The sequence below is a fragment of the Lampetra fluviatilis genome, chromosome 48 (genome assembly GCF_964198595.1).
Source record: "Lampetra fluviatilis chromosome 48, kcLamFluv1.1, whole genome shotgun sequence".
NCBI lineage: Eukaryota > Metazoa > Chordata > Hyperoartia > Petromyzontiformes > Petromyzontidae > Lampetra > Lampetra fluviatilis.
In genome coordinates this window covers 119,026-125,265 of record NC_136322.1, presented here as the reverse complement: position 1 = coordinate 125,265, position 6,240 = coordinate 119,026, and the positions used below count along the sequence as shown (strand labels likewise).

The window sequence follows — 6,240 nt, the reverse complement described above, 5'->3', positions numbered from 1 at the left end:
TTGTATTTTGACTGCTTGTGTTGTGGTTATTGCAAACATGATGACTTGTATAAAGGTGTCAGTTTTTGTACCAGTTGAAAGGGTAAAAACCTATTATTACAAGAGCTCGGCTCTTTTTAAATCCTTTATATTAAGTTCACTTGCTTGCTTGCTTGCGCGCTTACGACCGTGCAAATCTTTCGGTCGTTTTTTAACCCACTTACCGTGATCGAATCGAGCTGACATTTTGCACAGACTCGTTGTGCGTGACAATTTATTTTCGTGAAATATTTTGTTCCAAAATTTTCCACTTTTTAGGAAAAAAACACTTATCAACATGAATACAACAGAGGGGACGAAAGGGGAAAAACATATATATATTTTTTATTGTGAGTTTATTTAAGAAGTCTGTACATAAGCCAGGTTTTAATCATGCTACATGTAGCCCCAGTGGCCTAATGGATAAGGCACTGGCCTCCTAAGCCAGGGATTGTGGGTTCGAGTCCCACCTGGGGTTGCTGAGAAAAAGCTGTTCATTTTGTAAAATCAAAATGTCAAGTTAACGAATCTGATAATGAAAAGCCAAAATGGCGCTGTGCCTATAGAAGAGAGTTTTAAAACAGTGTTCAATTATACTCTTTGGTTCTTTCGGTAAAGTTACGTCGGTATAGTGTCCATCATCAGATGATGATGATGGATGCTTGTGTTGATGATAGACGCTTGTGTTGAGCCCGAAACGTCGTGATTTATTTTATTTTATACCTACGTGAATTTACCAAAAGAACCAAAGAGTATGGATTCCTGAAGTCACGAAAGCTTCAAATCAAGAGTTTTAAACAGTGTACTTTGGTGACAATTATCAACATTGATAAAGCAGAGAATAAAAGGGGAAAATACATATCCATTTCTATTATAATTGCGAGTTTATTTAAGAAGTCTGTATATAAGCCAGGTTTTCATCATGCTACATGTAGCCCCAGTGGCCTAATGGATAAGGCACTGGCCTCCTAAGCCAGGGATTGTGGGTTCGAGTCCCACCTGGGGTAGCTGAGAGAAAGTTGTTCATTTTGTAGACGTCAAGTTTATGAATCTGACGATGATAAGCAAAGGTGGTACTGTGCCGATCGAAGAGAGTGTGAAATCAGTGTACTTTGGTGACAGGAATCAACATTGATAAAGCAGAGGGGACGAAAGGGGGAAATACGTATCCATTTTTAAATCCTTTATATTAAGTTCACTTGCTTGCGCGCTTACGACCGTGCAAATCTTTCGGTCGTTTTTTAACCCACTTCCCGTGATCCAATCGAGCTGACATTTTGCACAGACTCGTTGTGCGTGACAATTTATTTTTGTGAAAAAAAATTTCCAAAATTTTCCACTTTTTAGGAAAAAAAATATTTCACTAACACAATCATATATTTTCCCTAAACACAGAAAATTATTCAAGAAAACAACAAAAATGTACAATATAAACAATCATACAAAACCTGAAAACCTTATAATCCTTATATACGACTTTCCTTATATTTCATTTAAAATACCAATGTAATAAAAATGAAACTCTTACTCAAGAAAAACAGAAATGATTAATAAAATAAAAACGATGCCACGCATATAAAGGATTTATAGTGAAAAACTTTGTTTTTACGGGTTAATTTTTTGCTGCTACTGCTGCCAATTTCTCCTCTGCACGTCTCACTACACGCGTGCAGTGACGTCACTTTCCTCCACGGCTATGGCCACGCCCTTATCTCTGTTACGTCAGACACTCAAACTCCTCCCACTCAACGAGTGACCACGTGACCGCTCAACGGTTCGTGCTGTGCGTGTCAGACTTGAGCAAAAAAGTTTGTGAATGTCAGTGTCAGAGTCACTATGAGAGTGAGTATGAGTGAGAGTGAGTATGAGTGAGAGTGATTGAGTGTGAGAGTTGGTGAGTGTTTTAGTGAAAGAGTGAGTGTGAGTGAAAGAGACAGTGAATGTGAGAGTGCCTTTAAGAGTGTGTGAGTGAGTTAGTGAGAGGGTGAGTGTGATATGGAGTCTCACCGTGCCTCCTGCTCTTTTCCAATCCCAGTAAATAATCGCAACAAGAGCTCGGCTCTTTGTGCTGCTACTGCAGTTACCTCCTCTGCACCTTCTCACTACACGCGTGCAGTGACGTCACACCTCCACGGCTATGGCCACGCCCCTATCTCTGTTGCGTCAGACCCTCAGACCCCTCCCGCTCAACGAGTGGCCACGTGACCCCCCCAACGATTTGTGGTGTGACTGGTGAGACTTGAGTGAAAAAGTTCGTGAATTTGAGTAAGCGTCAGAGTAAATGGGAGAGTGAGTATGAGTGAGAGTGAGTGTAAGAGTTAGTGAGTGTTTTAGTGAAAGAGTGACATTGAGTGAGAGTGAGTATTCTAGTGAAAGAGTGAGGAGAGAGTGAGAATGAGTGAAAGTGAGTGCATGAGAGAGTGATTGAGTGTGAGAGTTAGTGAGTATTTTAGTGAAAAAAGTGATGAGATCACTGCATGTCGCATTCAAGTGGTGAGTTCACTGCATGTCGCATTCAAGTGATGAGATCACTGCATGTCACATTCAAGTGGTGAGGTCACTGTATGTCACATTCAAGTGATGAGCTCCTCCTCCTGCACGTAGCGTGGCACAGCAGTCAACCCCCATGGCACCTGTTAGGTCTGTCCCATGACGTCCTGAATGAGTGGGTAGGCGAATGGGTCATTGGTGGGAGAGTGATTTGGTGGGTGCTAGAGTGAGTTGGTGGTTGGGTGGTAGAGTTACTTGGTGGGTGGATGGGTGAATGAATGAGTGGGTAGGTGGATGGGTGATTGAATGGTTGGATGAGTGGGTGGGTTCCTGCGAGGAGGAGGTGGGAGGTGGAGGAGGTTGAGGTGGAACTGGTGGTGGAGGAGGTGGACTCCTGACAAGGCCATTTTACCCCACCCTACCTGGCCATTATAACCCCACCCTACCAGCCTATTTTAGACCCCAGTGACACGACAAATATGAACCCAGACCCTACACATCACTGACAAGTATCACGATTAGTAATACCCCTAGACAACAAAGCCGCACCTAATTAGCATCATTGCATACATTGACATAATTACCTAATTTTGTAAAATTACACCTTTTACATGTTTCATTTGATTTTTATTAATTTTCAAGACAATATATACAACAATCCCGACCCTGATGCCTGTTGTATATTTGGAGTTTACATGTTTCTCTCACTCTCCCCTTTGTCGTGTGAATTTATGTCTGGCTCTTCTATTTGTCCCTCCACATTTATAGTTGCTGATATAAATTTACACGTAAAAAGCCACTTAATTTGGCAATAATATGTGGCCAGGTCACGTCTGAAAAATAGATATATATCTTATGGGCCTTACCTGGTAAAATAAACAAATAAGCAGGTGGCTAGGTGAGTGATTGAATGAGAGTGTGGCTGAGTGAGTGATTGAGTCAGTGGTTGAGGGAGTGAGTGGCTGAGTTAGTGAGTAGTTGAATGAGTGAGTGGTTGAGTGAGTGGGTAGCAGAGTGACTAAGCAGCTGAGTGAGTGGTTGAGTGAGTGAGTGGTTGAATGAGTGGCTGAGTGAGTGGCTGAGTGAGTGGCTGAGTGAGTGGCTGAGTGGGTGGCTGAGTGGGTGGCTGAGTGGGTGGCTGAGTGAGTGACTGGCTGAGTGAGTAAGTGGCTGAGTGAGTGAATGGCTGAGTGAGTGGCTGAGTGAGTGGTTGAGTGAGTGAGTGGCTGAGTGGGTGGCTGAGTGAGTGACTGGCTGAGTGAGTAAGTGGCTGAGTGAGTGAATAGCTGAGTTAGTGGATGAGTGGCTGCGTGAGTGAGTGGTTGAGTGAGTGAGAGGTTGAGTGAGCGGCTAAATGAGTCAGTGGCTGAGTGACTGAGTGGTTGAGTGAGTGGCTGATTGAGTCAGTTGGCTGAGTGATTGAGTGGCTGAGTGGGTGGCTGAGTGGGTGAGACACGGGGAGAGAGAAGAAGGAGACACGGGGAGAGAGGGGAGGGAGACACGGGGAGAGAGGGGGGAGACACGGGGAGAGAGGGGAGGGAGACACGGGGAGAGAGGGGAGGGAGACACAGGGAGAGAGAGGAGGGAGACACAGGGAGAGAGAGGAGGGAGACACAGGGAGAGAGAGAGAGAGGGGGAGACACGGGGAGGAGGTGAGAGGCAGGAGGAGTCTGTGGAGGAGGAGAGTGCGTGGAGGTGAGAGGGGCGAGATAGGAGGAGTGCGTGGAGGAGGCGAGGGCTCCTATAATGATGACTTCAAGGCATGCTGGGAGACAAGTTCATGTGACCCACATAGCACAGGGGCGACAGTGCCGGCTGGAGCCATCGCTGTTGGAACCGCATGGGCAGGGGACACAGAACGTGGCCTCCAACCCACCACCTGCACCAGCATCACCACCACAACCAACAACCACAACTATAACCACAAATTCAATCACAAATGTAACCACAGCCACAACCATAACCACAAATAAAACCACAACCATAACCACAACTATAACCACAACTGTAACAAAAACCAACAACTACAATTATAACCACACCCACAACTATAACCACAATTATAACCATATTTACAACCACAACTCTCAGCACTAAAACTATGGACAGCAACTATAACCACAACCATAATATAACCACAACTATAACCACATCTCCGGTTAGCACAGTTGGCTAGGGGAAGCTCTGGACTGGTTCAGATGATCGTCACTGGTGTTGGCCGTGAGCGGGAATCGAACTTCCTCGGGTCCGTGGCGTGGCGTGCGAACCGCTACTCTACCGCTCCCTACATATACAACAACCATGAAACCCAACATAACCATCTTCACCACAACTATAACCCCAAAAACATAACATAACCATCACAACTTTGACCACAATCATAAATATAACCACAAACCCAAGTATAACAACAAGAACATAACCACCACAGCTATAACTACAACATCACAACCTCAACTATAACCACAACAACCATAACATAACCACCGCAACCTCCACGTACACAACTATAGCAACAAATTAACAGAGCACTAAATGCCAAATCACGATCGCAAAGCAACACTGCTGAAAGCGATCAGATTATTAAAACAATAAAAATACCATTTATCTCAGGAGTAACTGACAAATTAGCCCGTGTTTTGCAAAAGCAAAACATTACAGTAAGATTTGGTACAGTACACAAAATTCAACAACTAGTAACGTGCACTAAAGACGAATTACCTAAATTATCAACAGAAGGTGTATATCGGATTAATTGTGTATGTGGCAGATGCTATATTGGACAGACAGGGCGTAACGTTAGTATAAGACTAAAAGAACACCAGAGAAATATTAAACTATCGCAAACACAACTATCGGCAGTGGCTGAACATGCTTGCCAACAGGGACACTCAATTGATTTTGACAACGTTGAAGTGTTGTGTAAAACTAGTTACTACTGGCAAAGACTAATTAGAGAATCCATTGAGATTGAGAGAAACAGAAATAACTTTAATCGCTCAGACAGCTACAGGCTTAGTGCGGCCTGGAAGCGTATTATTAAATAAGATGCATTACGATTCCTTATAAGGGAAACAAGCACTAACTGATTATTAATGTAGCATAATCACAATAGAACACATTCCAAATGATTACTAATCTACAACTCGCATCGTAACAATAGCCTTATTACTAATCAAGTATATAATTACAATAACCCCCCCCCTCAAATCTTTGCACCTGATGAGTTAATGAGTTAATGATGACGTCACCCTGCTGCTGCTCTATATAAGAACGGGAGACACAGCAGAGCCTCACCATTCTGGCGAATTGCCCGATGACGCTGAACGCAAATACCAGCGAAACGCGTTCCTGAACCGGTTCTCCCTGATACACTGCTGCGGCTCGTCGGTGTCCCGTGGGTTCTCCAGCCACCCCGGGGTGTGCGAGGGCCCCAGACCGGGTGGTCTGGGGTGGCCTTGCTGCCGGAGGGTGGGTGAGCCGCGGGCGCTGTGGGAGGAGTGACCCAGCTGCAGCGAGCACATGGAGATGGAGACGGAGTCGCGGCACACGGCGCAGCCTGAGGAAGACGCCCGGGGCGCTGCGAGAGACCGTAGGAGCGGGGCGGGCCCGTCTGGTGCGAGGGTGATGTCGGGTGAGGCGCAACAAGGGAAGAGAGTGGGGGGGGTGGAGGGGTTGGGGAGCGCGGGGAGAGAGGAGCGGGGAGGAGAACGAGGGGGAGCGCCGGGAGGA

The 6,240-nt window shown here is 45.4% G+C and overlaps 2 non-coding genes across 2 annotated transcripts; both read left to right on the top strand.

Moving 5' to 3' along the window:
* The first annotated feature begins 423 nt into the window (after positions 1–423).
* On the top strand, positions 424–496 carry TRNAR-CCU (transfer RNA arginine (anticodon CCU)). Its single transcript has one exon. It is a non-coding gene; the product is annotated as a tRNA-Arg (tRNA).
* A 456-nt stretch (positions 497–952) lies between these two features.
* TRNAR-CCU (transfer RNA arginine (anticodon CCU)) lies at positions 953–1,025 on the top strand. The gene has a single exon. It is a non-coding gene; the product is annotated as a tRNA-Arg (tRNA).
* The last annotated feature ends 5,215 nt before the right edge of the window (positions 1,026–6,240 follow it).